The 16,938-nt window shown below is 36.3% G+C and overlaps 1 protein-coding gene across 1 annotated transcript in view; it reads right to left on the bottom strand.

Annotated features, from left to right (window-relative positions):
* Nucleotides 1–2,496: 2,496 nt before the first annotated feature.
* Nucleotides 2,497–16,938, bottom strand: part of LOC126354662 (FAD synthase-like) — an 81,211-nt gene continuing 66,769 nt past the window's right edge. Inside the window, exon 6 of the mRNA XM_050004442.1 lies at nucleotides 2,497–4,141. The gene's annotated coding sequence lies outside the window, so the exon portion shown is untranslated. The remainder of the gene's footprint in view (nucleotides 4,142–16,938) is intronic.

Genomic DNA, 16,938 nt, shown 5'->3' on the forward strand with positions numbered 1-16,938 from the left:
CTTCTGTTTCTGTACGTATGCTTGGATTGATTACAATACTAATGTTATCTGCTAAAAGAGTTAATTCTGCTTCTTGTATACTAGATGGAAGATTGTTTACATACATGAGGAACAGTAGTGGACCTAAGATTGAACCTTGGGGAACCCCCTATGTGGTTTCACCCCAGTCAGGATTAAGTCCATGGATGATTTTGCTTGAATTACTTAGTACAACTTCCTGCATTCTTTTGGTTAGACATAACATTACATTTGCAACATACTGCTGTGATTTTGCTCTTGAACAGTTGTTGTCCCTATGTCTTCTACTATATTTAAAGAGATGCTTATTAAATGCATTTGCTACTCATCGTTTACAGACCTTCCATTTTGTTCAATAGTGATGATATGTTTTTGTGTGGCTGGCTGTCCTGTCTCTCATTTCACTAAATTTTGCATAGCCTTAAGTCTGCTGTTGCAAGTACTTATTTCTGACATTATGTGCATGTTCTTTGATTTTGTAATATCTTTTATTAGTAATTTTGAGTAGTTTTTGCAGTGTGCAACTACTGCAGAATCCCTACTTGTACTTGCCATCTTTCCAAAAGATACATTCCCCCTTTCCTTTAACAAGATACGTTAATCCCTCTACAGATCCATGGTTTTTCACATCGCCGTGTAGTGTCCTTTCAGTTTAGCTTATGCCGAAAGCTATTTTCAAATAATAATATGAGGATATCATGGAATAGATTCAATCCCATGTTAGCATTTGCTTCACTATAAACTACATCTTCTGTAAAGTATTCTTAAAAACATTTGTCATGGAGTCATTAATTATTCTAACTGATTTCCATTGCGGATTATCCATAGTGTAAGGTGCTGTGTTGTTTATCCTAGCTAACCGTGCATCATTATCAGAGGGACCATTTGTTATTGGGTAAACAGTTATTTTCTTACTTTAAGCTTCATCAAAGAAAACATTATCAATTAGTGTCCTACTGTCTGTCCACACATGGAAAGTTAATTACTGAGTTATATTAAAAGTTTTTCAGTCCTCATAAAGACAGGGATGGTTGTTATGTGCCGGTCAAGAGTCCAACAAAAACAATGAATCATTTTCTATTAATGGTAAGAAGATGTTTCAGATGTAGCACTGAAAATTACTCTCTCCCATTTTTCCATATTTTGCTATGTCAATTACAAGGTATTTCCAAGTAGAGAGTCCTTTTTGTTTTAAATGTTTGGTCCTAATTTGCCTTGATGTTCCTGAAGACAGAGATGAAGCTGTGAAAACAATAATTCACAGATACTTATCACTGGCATTTTTGTATATGAATGTATTACAGCATTCATCAATTGCACAAGGGACTCTGTCTTTCTTTTTGCCTGAAATGATGAAGGGTGGTTTGCACAAAACCTGACTCATTGTCTTTATACACAACTTTTAGGGGATAACAAGGAGTTCCTTCTTCATGTCAGCTACAAATTTCTCTATAGTATTGCTTATTAATGACAACTCCTATACAAGTTTACTTGTGGTAAACTTCATAATTTTGTGACTTGGTTTCTTTATAATTTCCTGAATCTGTTTAACCAAGTCAAAGAAGCCTGGAAATAAGTAATGTTCATCTCACAAGTAATTCAGAGTGCCCAGACTCACAGATCTCCATTATGTACACTGACTCTCAAGAGCAGTTTTAAATCTGTATTTCATTCCTTGTGCAAATCTTTCTTCTATTTATACAGTTCATGTCCTGATTTTACAAAATGAAACCAGCCTTGCACACTGCTTAATTTTAAGCATTTTTGTCCTCCTTCATTTAACTTAAAAATTTATCACCTTTTCTGTCTCACTGAAAACTTATACTGTATATGTTTTCTTTTTGCTTAAGGTACTCTATATTTGTTCTGGCCTTTAATTAGCATAACAATCATTGTTTGCACTACAATTCATGGAATTGCCTAAGTTATTTTCTGTTTTTTTTCCTAATGTTTTCATTATTTCTACCAAAATGTTGACATCATGGGAATGAATGTCCAAGAAATTACCTTATAAATAACACTTATTGAGGCCTTCAGGAGAAGGATGTGATATCAGCTACATACGATGTTCTTCATATTTCATCTTTGCTAGGTTGAAAACATTAACTGAATTCCACACTGATGTGAAACTCTGGAAACTGCACAAAGACAGATGCTATTAACAGCCATATAACCAGTGGTGCATGCCAGTACTTAGTTACAGCCATCACCAAGAACACATTCCATTCTATTGAGCACCCACCTCAACATTATTCACTTTCAGCAGCCACCACTATGGCCACAGACTGACCTTAGGGAAATACAAGGACCTTCTAGTTTTCTTATTGTAATTTATTTATTTATTTATTTCAGTTTCAGGTCATGCAAGTTTCAGCTTATTATCAAGTCATCATAGGATGATTTGAAATGTTACACAATCACTCAGGGGCTCTTCAGTTGATGCACAACTATGTAATTTGGTAATAAGTTAAAGTTAGTAATGATACCACTTGTGTGACTCAAGGCTGAAATATGTAATTAAAAACTAACATCTGCTACATAATCAATTAATCATGTCATGCTGATTCTCTTTTCACAACAAACAATTCACTTTGAAATAGTCACCTGCTTCCCTCTTCACCCTTCAGTATACTAATTATTACCACTGTGTCTTTATACAACCAAGCAACAGCAGAAAATTCATTCAGTGGAACATTAAACACTTATCTTCCTTGTTTCCTTTTAGATAATCAGCAGCTGCTTAGCATAACTGATGAAGTAACAACTTCTTTCAGAATAATGGCATTTTTGCCTGTTTTATTATGCTCACATATAACAACTGAAAGGACATGACAGTTACATCCTTGTGTTAAAATTTAAACAGGTGTTTTCGGTCTGTGTTGTTATTAAGGTCATTGTAAAAAAGATAAAAGAACTTTTTAAAATACAATATCAACAATTTATTTTATCAGCACAAGTATATATAAACAGTTTCTTTTCTTTAAAATTTGTCCTGAGTGCAGAACCTCTGGTAAAAAAGTAAAGACACAGAATGAAATGGCCACTGGTTTCAGAATCATATCTATGCACCATAACATATATATATATATATATATATATATATATATATATATTCTTTTCTCACTAAATATTTATATATTTTTCATATATAAACAATGATTTCTCCAGTCTCATAACACAGTTTATTTTAATAGTGCACAGAAATTTTACTGCAATATTGGAAATCAATGTTCACATAAGCATGCTACATAATAAATGAGAGTTCATTTCATCAAAATGATCATTGCAATACTGCACCTACAGAATGAAACTAGGAACCTGAAATTAAAATCACTCAACACAGAACATTTTACAAAACTAGATACATTAATTTGCGATTGTTTGAAACTGGAGCACAAGGAAGACAAAGTGAGCATCTTATGCAACAATGTTTTGTAATGAAAGCAGAAAATGCTTATTAATTTGGAACCCTTAAGAAAATGAATGTATCAGGTACATTTTTGCTTTAAAACAAAATTTAGACAATTATTTACAGAATGTTTGACACAGATATTAACTAATGAGACAGTGCTTTGCTTAAGCACTATTATGTACTAAGCACTACTTCTGGGGCTTTACCATAGTAATAGTAGAAAAAAATAGAAAAACCCTTTCATACTTTTGATAATCTATGAACTTCTATAAAATGGTAAATGAATAATAATGATATAATTTCAGAAATGAATGTGTCAAATAATAGCATACCTACAGGCTCTCTTATGACTAACAACTGTGCATCCTTAAAATTAAGGTAAGTTCATTAAGTACATATATTCCTCATTTTTGTCCCAGAGATTCATCATAAGTAGGCATATCAGTGCAGAAGGCTATTTTATGATAGAGTATCATATTATCATTGTGTTCATAAAAGCCATTTTAGAGATAACACAGTTACAAGAGATTTCTTTAACTGATATTGTTTTTCCTTAACTCTAACATTAAAGCTTTACTTTTCTCACAATGTGCGTGATTAACAGAATTATTACACAGATTTTAACAATAAATAATAGATGCAGCATTTTGAAGAAACACCAGTATTGTCTCACATTCAGAAGTTGTTAGGACCCGATGTTTACTCAGCTCCCTACAAGCGGAAGAGAAAGAGTGTTTACACCACAAAGCAAGTGAAAAGCTAAATCATATTAATTTATCAAAATTACTCACAACTGCAGAGATACACAGTTTTGCACATAAAGATTACCTGAAACATGTTTAAATGTTTGTTGATAATGCAATAAATTAACTAGACACTTTTCAATATATTACACTATCTATGGAATATCTGCCAATTCTCCTAATTTTGAGGACTGCGCCATACTTCACAAATATACAATGAGAAAATTCATATTCAGCTTGGATATCACTCTTTTGTTAAACTAAGTGGAGAGAGTTTATTTCAATGTAGCAAATGGAAAATTCAGTTGACAAAATTGTTAAAATTTCAAAGAAAGCGAGAAAAAAAGTGGTCAATATTTACCTTCATGTGGTGAATTCCTAGCATTGCCTCTCAATGTACATTATTAGTGATGTACCAACTTTCCAAACTTCTCCAACTGACCCATTTTTCAGTCATGAACAAGAACTACACAGTTCATACACTAAAATAACTGTTTTCCAGTTTAACACTTAGTACTGGCAATACTAGGAATTATGCTGTCTGAAGGTAAATATCAGCAACCTTTCAATTCACTACAAAATGTTAGGCTGAGAATGGCACACAAGATTTATCATAAGATAGTGGAGGAGCCACCCCACTGAAGGATGGTTTTAGATTTTGGTTTAGGTCCCTCTACATTGAAGTTATTAGTAAGACAAAAAAAAAAAAAAAAAAAAAAAAAAAAAAAAAAAAAAAAAAAAAATACCTTATTGAACGAGTGGGCTTAAAACCTTTCAAGCCTTTCCTTTCAATACATTAAAACAATAGTGACAGCTATCAGGGAAAATGTGTCTTAGTTAAAGCCTTGATAAAAAATAAAGCATTTGAACCAGCAGTTTGGCTGGCTAAATGTACCTGACTAGCACAGAAACAGCACACTGAAAATGTTAAAACTGGCCTAATATAGGGAAGAGGCTGGAAATTACACAAAATTTAACTCCTGTTCTACTGTGACATAACAGTACCCCATAGAGATACGTGTTTGACAGTAACTTAACACGAACTTATTGTTGCAGTAATAGTAGGGCCATATTTAGCTCCTCTTGAAACTTCTCAGAATATGTAATAGTAAACTTTAAAATATGACAAGAAATAACAATCATGTGTAAAGCAGAGTCATTCAAATTGCTTATTAATCAGGATATAAACTGTGTGTATAAACATTGCAAAAATGCTAGTTTAGAACAAGTGTTCAGGGGAATGCAAGAATGCACCCCTCTGTGCATCTTTAAAGTGAGGACTTCATAAGACACCACAGTACTGCAGGAGACACCACATAATACACTACTTATCCACATTTGAATATGAAAAGGCAGGTTATAGTATGCTGGAGAGTGATCAGTGATGGAAAACTAAATTTCATTAAGTAGATAATGGGTAATGTTGGAATGCGCACAGAGCATTCTAAAAATTATATGAGCATAGTTTTGTACATGAAAGGGGATGAGAGACCATCTGCAGCTGCATAATTTTGTATGATACTGAGTCAAATTTTCTGTCACCATTTGCCTTGATCAGAATTGTAAAAAATCGGAGCACTCATATAAATTTACTTAAAATTTAGAAATCAATATATGCAAGAGCTGGTGAGGGCGACGCAGGGGGTACACTGAAGAATTGGGGGGTGGGGGGTGAAGAAGAGGGGGGAGGGTGACAAAGCAGGAGAGGGTGGTGAAGAGTGGGATGTGACAGAGAGAGAGAGAGAGAGAGAGAGAGAGAGAGAGAGAGAGAGAGAGAGAGAGAGAGAGAGAGGAGCAAAGAGGGTGAGAGTGATGAAGTTGGAAAATGGGAGGGTGACAAGGTGAAGGAGAGGATGATTACATGGGGGAGGGTGGTGAGGAGCAAGAGGGTGACCAAGAAGAGGGGTGACAAACAGGGGGAGGGTGATGAGGTGGGAAAAAGGGTGGGTGACAAGGTGAGGGGTAGGCTGGGTGAGGAAGGGGATGATTATGTGGAGGAGGAAAGACGAGGTGATGAAGGGGACGATCATGTGGGACAGGGTGACAAGTAAGAGGGTGAGATGTAGAGAGTGCTGATGAGGAGTAGTTGGGTGATTAGATGGAGGAAAAATGACAAGGATGGGCACGGGAAACTGAACAGCGCAAGGAGGAAATAATTAGGACGACAAGGGGAGTGGGTTGGAGGGGGCGAGTAAGAAAGGGTCAAGAATAAATATCTTGTAGATATATAGAGGGTGTACCACTCAAACCTCCCTGAAATGACAATGAAAAATGCACCACATTGTAGAGCATTTCAAAGAATTTATATTCCCATATCAGAAGCACCAAGTATCGTTACCAGAGAACAGCATGGTCACATGAAGTGAAAATGAAGGCTCCACAGCAGCACACGCAAGTAGAAATAATTAAGGAATGGTATAGGAAGTTTCTGGCAACAGGAAGTGTTCTGAAACATTCTGGCAGTGCAAGTTATGGAGTTTCAGAAGAGAGAGTGGAGTACATCAGACAAACATTTCTCAGAAGCCCACGTAAGTCATTCATCAAGCATCTAGGCAACTTGACAGACCTCGATCAACATTGCATCCTGAAGTTCACCAATGTCTTTGTATGTGTGCTTACAAAGTGCAAATTCTGCAATATCTGAAGGCCAATGACAATCCGCGCCAACAACAATTTGCTTCAGATGTGCTGTAGTGTGTTGATATGGATGCCAACTTCCTGGAAAGATGATTATTCTCAGATAAGGCAACCTTTTATCTATCAGGAAGGATTAATAGGCATAATGTTCAGATTTGGGGTTATCAAAATTCGCATGTTGTCACTGAACACATTCGTGACAGCCCTAAACTAAACGTCTGGTGCAGACTAATGCACAACAGGATTGTTGGACCATTCTTCTTTGTGGAACAAACAGTGAATGGGCCAGTGTATCTGGACATGTTGGAGCAGTTTGTGTACCCTCAGATACAAGACTTGCAACCCAACATCATTTTTCAAGATGGAGCACCACCACATTGGCCAACAGCTGTTCACAAGTTCCTGGTTAGGAAATTTCCCAATCTTTGGTTCGGACACGGCAGACCCATTGCCTGGCCACCACGTTCATCCGACATATGCCGCTTGCTTTCTTCATGTGGGGATTCATGAAGGACAGGGTGTATGCGACCAAAGTGGACAATATTCCTACACTGCGACATCGTATCACTAATGCGACTGCAACTATCACAGAGGAAATGTTACAAAGAACTTGGCAAGAATTGAAACAAGGTCCTCCTAGTAGAGGACATTCTGTCAGAAGTACCACTATACTTGGGAGAGCCAGCCAAAGAAAAACTATTCCACCTGCCCTGCAAGATATATAAGACAGGCAAAACACTCGCAGACTTCGAGAAGAATGTAATAATTTGAATTACATAGAAAGCAGATGCTGACAGGTGTGAATATTATTGAACTATGGTTCAATAAGCCATGGTTGCAAAACAGTAATAAAAACTAGTTACGGAAATGAAACTAGTAGAAACCAACATCAAGTAAGATCACTTTGAACTGCTGAGAAATGTGTGGACATGTGAGGAAATACTGATCCTATGACTTCTCTTAGAAGATAGGTTAAGGAAATGCAAACCTATATTTACGACATTTATAGACTTGGAGAAGCCAATATTATAGAAAAAGTCAGAATAATGTTGACTGGAATACACTCTTTGAAATTCTGAAGATAGAAGAGATAAAATACAGGGAGCAAAAGGCTATTTACAACTTGTACAGAAACCAGGTGGCAATTGCAGAGTTGAGGGGCATGAAAAGAAAGCAGTGGTTGATAAGGAAATGAGACAGGGTTGTAGCCTATACCCAACGTTATTCAATCTATAAACTGAGAAAGTTGTATAGGAATCAAAAGAAGAATTTGGAGGAGGTATTAAAGTTCATGAAGAAGAAATAAAAACTTCAAAGTTTGCCCATGACATTTAATTCTCAGAAAAGGACTTGGAAGAGCAGTTGAACACACAATGGGCAACATCTTGAAAGGAGAATGTGAAATGAACATTAACAAAAGCAAAACAATGGTAATGGAATGTACTCAAATTAACTTAGGCAATGCTAAGGGAATTAGATCTGGAAATGAAACACTATAAGTAGTAGATGAGTTTTGCTAGTGGGGCAGTTAAATAACTGATGAATGCCAAAATAGAAGAGATGTGAAATGTAGAATGGCAATGTTAAGAAAAGTGTTTCTAAAAGAAGAGAAATTTGATAACATCGAATACAGATTTGAGAGTTAGGAAGTTTTTTTTGAAGGTCTCTGTCTGGGGTTTAACCTTGTATGGAAGTGAAACATAGACAGTAAACAATCTCATTCTTGAGACATCATGGGATCACTAATTTATATTAGAAGGAAGTAAACATTGTAGATGGCGAACCAAGAGATGAATATGGGGTGTAGGTTCAAAAGGATGTAAGTTGTAGTAGTCATTCTGAGATGATGAGGCTTGCACAAGAGAGAGCAGAGTGGAGAGCTGCATCAAACCAGTCTTTGGAATTAATGCTACACCACCAACAACAACAACAACGAGAGAGGCTCATGAGATAGAAGAACCTGCAGGTTATACTCATAAAATTTTAAAGCATAACAGAGGGTCAGTTGTACAGGTATAATGCTAACTTTTGCTTATGACTCTTTATTTTTGTGTACTTTTTCTCCCCCTTCAAGTGATATAATCAGATTTATGATGTGTACAGCTAGACATTAATTTGAGATGTAGTGTTTGGTCTCAATGTGTATAAAACTAGTCTTGATGTGCTCAGGCACTACAGGTGAGTTATCAAAAGAGTGATAACTGCAGAGCTTTAGAACTCATGGTTGAATATATTTTTAATTCGGTCAGTGTGGTGAATTATCAGAAGAGTGATAACTGCAGATCTTTACAACTCACAGTGGAATATATTTTTACTTCAATCAGTGGTCTGTTTTTATAAACCTCATTAATTTCCAAACTTCTCATATGTAATGTATCACTGCAAGCAATCACCCATGTAATAAGATTTTGGAGACTGTTCCGATTCACTGTTTCACTGTGAATGAGTAGATCACAGATTATTTTCTCCAATTCTTTATAAGAGCTACTCTCATAACATTTCATCTCTTTTTAAAGATGCAGAAACTGTAATTTTTTAAAGATTATGAGGTTTTCACCATTCACCCAATCTCATAAAGTGACAAACTGTACTCACAAGAAGTTGCTATACATTTAAATCATAAGATTAAGCACAGGCCATGTGTACCACATGTTAGTTGATCTTAGTACACAAGCAACATCATGAAGAGATTAGTTCATGGTGGTGCTAAGGAGGGTTTACAACAACTGCTAGAGAATGCAGTTACCCGAGTACTCTGTTTACAGATGACTGTCAATGAGTACTGTCACTATGAGACTTCATGCAAAACCATGAGCTCATTTCCCCCTGCACTTATCTCCAACTGATAAGAAAAAGATTATAATTAAAAGGTGTGTTAAGTGCTACTCAAGAAGAAAAAGAAGCAAAAGTGCACACCAATATAAAATGTGTGATGTTGCTCCTCATTTAGAAGACTGTTTTGAAATCTACCATACCCAACAATCACATTAGCTGATATGTAAAACAATCTTGCTAGTAGATAATTATATCCGATTTCACAGTAACTATTAGGGTACTTAAATAAAATGTCACAGGGTTAATAAAGGGTTTATGTGAACTTTACTGAGTATCTTTCAGAGTAAATTTAGGGCTGCTTGTTTCAGTACAGGAGTCCTTGGTCTCAACTGGCTTGTTCTGGCCTTTTTTTTTTCATCTCAATTATTTATGTGACTGTATTGCACTGACAGTATTTAGACGCAGCTGCAAATTGTATATAATGTATAGTGTCACATTTGTATAGAAACTGTTTAGACTGCCTTATAGTGGTTGCTGTTCATATATATAACCGTTTATTTACATGAGCAATTCAAAATGTTCACCACCATGATCACAACAGACTGTACAGTGATGTACCATGATGAATAGCTGCTCTCTCAGAAATGCTAGGGGGATTGGTACTTAGCTTCACTGGACATTTTTCTTTACAGAAAACAGCTTTCTTTTTGCTATGTGATACAGGTACAAGGGTAATTATGGTACGACACTAAAGAATTACTCAGCAATAAGCCACAGGGAACCAAAGGTCAACCAAAGTTTGTTGACAGTATTTGGTTTTACACTGTGCACAAATGTGAGTCAATGTGCTGCCATTTGACAAGATGAGCTTTTGTTGATCCTTATGCAGTATGAGGGGTATTTGGAAGTGATTCACAATAGTAGAATTTTGTACATCATTTGTTAATTAACATGAGATAGCTCAATGTACTCCCCAGTGATGCCAATACACAGCTGTCACATTGCTGGCAACTTTATTTTTGCATTATGGAACCACTGTTTTGGGGTACTACACATCCACTCATTGACAGCTGCCTGCAATTCTTCATTGTAGTTGACATTTTACTCCATTGTGTGTCCTTCATATTATCAAATAAAGTGTAATCAGCTGGAGCAGGATCCAGTGAATATAGTGGACACAGTGTTCACAACTGCCATCTACCATCTGCATGATGGACTAGAATCAGTTCATCTTTTCAGAGGATGTGCCCATAGACTATGTGGTATTCATAAAACAACACAGTTGAAAATAGTTTCCAAATGCTTCTTTTAGCATCATAGTTACAGGATACTTCATGCTGTTTAGGAGTCAATGTTATCATTTATATTAATATCTAATTGACTTCTCTAATCAAAGAATGTTATATCTACACCTTGTACTTTTATCACAAAATCTTGGATGCAGTTCACAAGCTAAATAAATTATTTTTCATCTCCTGTGGTCTTTAGTTAGAGGTCTGGTTTGCTGCACCTCTCCAAGTTAGTACACTCTGTACATGTCCCTTTATTTTCTGCATAACTACCACACCATACATCTGTTTAAACCTGCTTACTGTCCTTGGTCATCCTCTACAATGTTTACATTCTACACATCCATCCACTGCAAAATACATGAATCCCTTATGCTTCACGATTTGTCCTATCAATCAAACCCTTCTTTTAGTCAAGTTGTGCCACAAATTTATTTTTCACCAAACTGAGTCAGTACTTCCTCATTTGTTATTCAATCTGTCCATCTGATCTTCAGCATTCCTCAGTAGCACTACATTTCAAAAGCTTCTATTCTCTTCTTGTCTGAACTGTTTATTGCCCATTTTTCACTTCCACACAAGGTTGAATCACAGACAAATCCCTACAGAAAAGTCTTTCTAACATTTAAATTGATATTAGATATTAACAAATTTCTCTTCTTCAGAAAAGCTTTTCTTGACACTGTGAGCCTTCATTTCATATCCTCTCTACTTTGGCCATCATCAGTTATTTAGCTGCCCAACTAGCAAAACTCTTCTATTAGTTGTAGTGTCTCATTTCCTAATCTAATTCCCTCAGCATTGCCTGATTTAATTCAGCTCCTTTCCATAACCTTTGGTTCACTTTAATTGATGTTCATCTTATATCCTCCTTTCGAGACACTACCCATTCTGTTCAACTGAATTTTCATATCCTGACAAAATTACAATGTGACCGTCAAATCTCAGAGTTTTTTATATTTTCTCCTTGGTTTCCTTCACATCTTGCTCAAAATGTACAGATTGAATAACACATTGGGGACAGGCTACAACCCTGTCTTACTGCCTTCTCAACCACTGCTTCCCTTTCAACTGCAGTCTGGTTTCTGTGCAAGTTGCAAATAATGGTTTGCTCCCAGTTTTTTGTCTCTATTTCCCTCAGTATTTCTTCTAACATAAGTTGTTGTGTCAGTATTGCCTTGCGTGTATCTAAATTTCTCCAGAACCCAAACTCATTTTCCCCGAGGTCGGCTTTTATCAATTTTTCCTTTCTGCTGCATGTAATTTGTGTCAATATTTTGCAACAGTGATTTATGACACTGTGGTCTTGTATTACTCACACCTTTCAGCACCTGCCTTCTTTGAAACTGGAATTATTACACTCTTCCTGAATTCTGTGGGCATATTGCCTGTCTCATCTATCTTGCACACCAGGCAGAATAATTTTATCATGGCTAGCACTTTCAAGTTTCTCACTCATTGATTCTGAGGAAATGTTGTTTACTCCAGTGGTCTTGTTTGACTTAGGTCAGTCAGCACTCTGTCAAATTCTTCTCGCATTATCATATCTCCCCTCTCACCTTCACATGCATCCAGAGATTTGTATAGATCCTCTATATGTTCCTGTCAGCTTTCCCTTATTTGCTTAGTAATGGCTTGCGATCTAATGTCTTGATATTCATACAGATTTTCTCTAAAGGTTTCTTTAATTGTTCTATAAGCAGCATCCATCTCTCCTCTGCTTATGCATGTTCCTACAACCTTGCATTTGTCCTGTGGTCAGTCCCACTTAGCCACTCTGCCTTTCTGCCAGTCTTATTTTTTAGATGCCAGTATTCTCTTTTGACAGTGAAATTTTTGTATTTCTCCTTTAGTCAAATTCAATATCTCATATGTTATCCAGGGATTTCTACTACGCCTTGTCTTTCTCTACCTATGTGATCCTATGCTACCTTCCCTGTTTCGTCTCTCAAAGCTATCCATTTCTCTTCTACCATATTCCTTTCTCCTGCTGTTACCTAATGACAAACTTTTAACTCTTAGCAACCTTTGGTTCTTTGAACTTGTTTGGGTCCCATCTCCTTAATTTCCTATCTTTCTGCAATGTTGTCAGGTTTAATTGCAGTTCACAGCCAATAAATTATGGTCAGAGTGCACATGGAAATATTTTACAGTTTAAAACCTGGATTCGAAATCTCTGTCCTACCATTTATTAGTCTTCAGGTCCCTTACACATATGCAAGGGTGTAAAGCTAGTTTGCCTCCATGACAGGATACACAAGCAGCCTGAGTGACACTAAATGAACTAGAAAATGCTGGCGGACAGATGACCTTGCGATCTCATGACCATAATACACATTCCATGTATCTCAAAAAGCAAACATGTTGCCAGACCAAACAAATGGTTCTTCTTAGGACCTACTGACCAGAAAACTCAGATACTTAGCCCAAATTTGTCACATTAATATAGAAAACATACGCCAATGCCTATCAAAACTTTAAAAAAATAACATTGACCTAGTCGTCATGCTGGAAACTCATAGTGAAATGGAAGACCAACTATAAAATATCTGGATACATGCAACTAGGAGTGACACAATGAAGGTTCCACACGAACTTAATTAAGTATACACATAGTTTATCCATCCCAGTAATCTGGAAGTCATTTTGACGATTTTTGCTTGTTATCGATACTGACACTGGCAAGAAATCAAAATATGATATAAATGGCTGTAACTTTTGACTCCATTGACACAAAACTTGAAATTGTTTACACCACCAAAAGGCTATAGATTTTACTATGTAACATAAATTCTCACTTTTTTAGTCTCCCTGTTCCTGAGAAAAAGAGGTCTTAACAGGTGGACAGACAGTCAGATAACAAGCCATTTTTTTTTTTTTCGTGTGATATAATTACAAATTAGCAATTTTCATATTTTTTTCCCCTTCACTTGTCATGTGGAACCTTGCTTTCTGGAAACTTCGTGATTCTATACCATCGGGAAGTACCCTATAGGATTTGATGAGGGAGTTTGTGAGACTCAAAATATGTGACGTACATGGCCATATCTTTGGATGGTACTGGTATAGAAGCATAAATTTTTGATGTCGCCAAAGCCTTATTATGTGATGTAAATTTCAACTTGATATTTCTATCCACTCCTGACAAAAAATATTCTCAAGAGTCAAACAGACAGACTGGCAACAAAGTGATCCTACAAAGCTTCTATTTTTACCAACTGAGGTACTGGAGACTAAAAGTGGGAAAAATACCAGGTAACGATTGCTAGGTGCTATATACCATCCATCATATGGTGTAGCAATGTACATTTAAGAAGATACAGCAAATGCCTCTCATTTACACACCTACTGATGGTGAAATTCATAATGTTGTTGTAGAAATTGGTTCATTTACTCAAGCAGCCATTCCTGGCCAGTCCAAGTTATCCACACACTTTCTCAATACTGCTACATATCTGGGTGACTATAATAGTTACCACAAGCAATGGAAATACAGAGACTGTGGCAATATTGGGAACATACCTCTAGATCTACATCCATACTCTGGAAACCACTGGGAGGTGCATGGCAGAGGGTATTCCATTGTACTAATTATTAGGGTTTCTTCTTGTTCCATTCACATATGGATTGCAGGAAGAATGATTGACTGAATGCCTCTGTGCATGCAGTAATTATTCTAATCTTATGCTAACGCTCCCTATGTGAGCAATACATATGGGGTTATTGTATATCCCTAGAATACTCATTTAAAGCTAATTCTTGAAACTTTGTTTACAGACCTTCTCAGGGTATTTTATGTCTTTGTTCAAGAACCTGCCAGTTCTTTTCTTTTAGTATCTCTGTAACACTCTGCATTAAGCAAACCTGTGACCATTCATGATGCCCTCATCTGTATACATTCAATAACCCCTGTAAGTCCTATGTATCTGGTACAGGTCCCACACACTTGAGCAATATTCCAGAACCAGTTGCATGAGTGATATGTAAGCAACCTCTTTTGTAGATTAATTGCACTTTCCCAGCATTCTCCCAATAAGCTGAAGTCCACCACCTGCTTTACCAACGACTGAACCTATGTGATCATTCCATTTCATATCAGTTGCACCAGGTATTTTTACAGTTTGCCAACTCCAACAGTAACTCATTGATATTATTTTCATTTTGTGAAGTGCAAAATTTTACATTTCTGAACATTTAGAGCAAGTTGCCAATCTCTGCAACACATTGAAGTCTTATCAAGATCTGACTGAATATTTATGCAGCTTATTTTAGACAGCAATTCATTACAGATAACTGTATCATCTGCAAAAAGCCTGATTTCACTATTAATGTTAACACTGCAAGGAAAAAAATAAAATGGAAAAAATAATAAATAAATGTTGGTAGCTGAGGAATCAAACCCGAGCCAATGACTTGCCAGTCAGTGCACTAGGCCACTCTGCCACGGCAATGTTAGAACTGCTGCTCTAAAATCCCTCATACTTTATGCTTGCACAACATGTTACATGCAATTTCAAAGAAAAATACTGATTTTAAGCTGTGAGTAACATGGCACTCATAGTGCTGGAAAGGAGTGTAATATCACACTTTATTACTGAAATAATTATGTTGGATACTATGCTGTGTGTGGGAACCAAAGATGTTACCCCTTGCATAAGAAAAGTGAACATTATCATTGTATTATCTCTGTTTTTTTTTTTTACTATCTCTATTGTTAAATTTTCATGACTCCAATTTTGTTCTTGCTATGATCAAGACGAAGGGAACTTATAATTGTGAATATTACATATTACAATTCGATGGTAACAGTTGTATCCAAGGAAGAAATAAACAATCGTCTCCCCCTTTGTCTGTCAAAAGACGTGCCTCACATCACCCTGCTATCCCCTCTTTGCCTCGTGCATTCTTCCCTGCTCCCTCCCCACATCCATCAACCCAGGAAACTACCCTCAATAATCAGTAATCAACAGTCAGTCTCTCTGCAGCTACTGATATGAGCATTTTGATGCCTGTGTTGCAAGTGTAGATGTGAATGTGTGTACTTTTGCTACACAAAGAGCAAGAACTCTGAAAGCCAGTGTAAATACTGTATGCTTTTCAGTGTTTCTACACACCGCATGAGTCAGCTATGTGTGAGTGATTGTCTTTACATTATTTTATGTTTTATCGTTTTCCTGCTATTACACCAACAAAATGAAATAAACTCTGTATTTGCTGCCAGTTACCACATAGTGTTTATCACCTATTGTGTGTTTTGTATGTCCCCCACATATTTTTTTATCATCAGATGTACTATCCATGTAATTCTTCGTTGACTAACGGTATGTACTCCAGATGCCAATAAATAAAAACGAACACGCCAGTACCATTCCAGAGTATTTAGTATGGTACGATTTTGAGCTGTCTACATTCTGTTACAAATCTTCTGGGGCATAATATTACTTGGAGAGACAGCAGTACTTATATGCAGTAAGTTGTCCTAATCTCAGTCTTTTGTCTTCAATTTTTAGAAGAACTCTTGGACAATTTTCAACAGTATACCCCACTGTCTGGGGTTTGCCAACTTCAAGCCTCAGTCTCTGAAATTCTTCATGTTAAGAGAACAAGTTTAGCTTGTATTTGACTTTTGTTTCACTGCATAGCATTACATCATTGGGGAAAAAAAGACATCAAAATTAGGTGTTGACTCTTATTTTCATTATTTTAAAAACTTTATCCATTATGATAATAATTAGGAGTGCTGAGAGAACTTCTTGGATGAAGACCACTCTTTGTTCTGAACAAATCTGATATTCTATTCTAGACATATATTCAGCACTTGATGTCACCATATAATCATTGTACTTTTCCTACAGTGTTCTGAGACATTTTCTTATGCTTCAAATATTCTCATATATGTTTATGTAATACACAGGGTGTATCAAAAAGAATCATCCAATCTGGCACGTCTGTATTTCTGAAACTAGTAAACATATACAATTAATTTTGTTTTCTGATGAGTGGGAAACTCAAAAAGTTTTTTCATACCTTTTCATAGGTTTTCAATATGCCCCCCGTTGAGATG

The sequence above is a fragment of the Schistocerca gregaria genome, chromosome 3 (genome assembly GCF_023897955.1).
Source record: "Schistocerca gregaria isolate iqSchGreg1 chromosome 3, iqSchGreg1.2, whole genome shotgun sequence".
Classification (NCBI taxonomy): domain Eukaryota; kingdom Metazoa; phylum Arthropoda; class Insecta; order Orthoptera; family Acrididae; genus Schistocerca; species Schistocerca gregaria.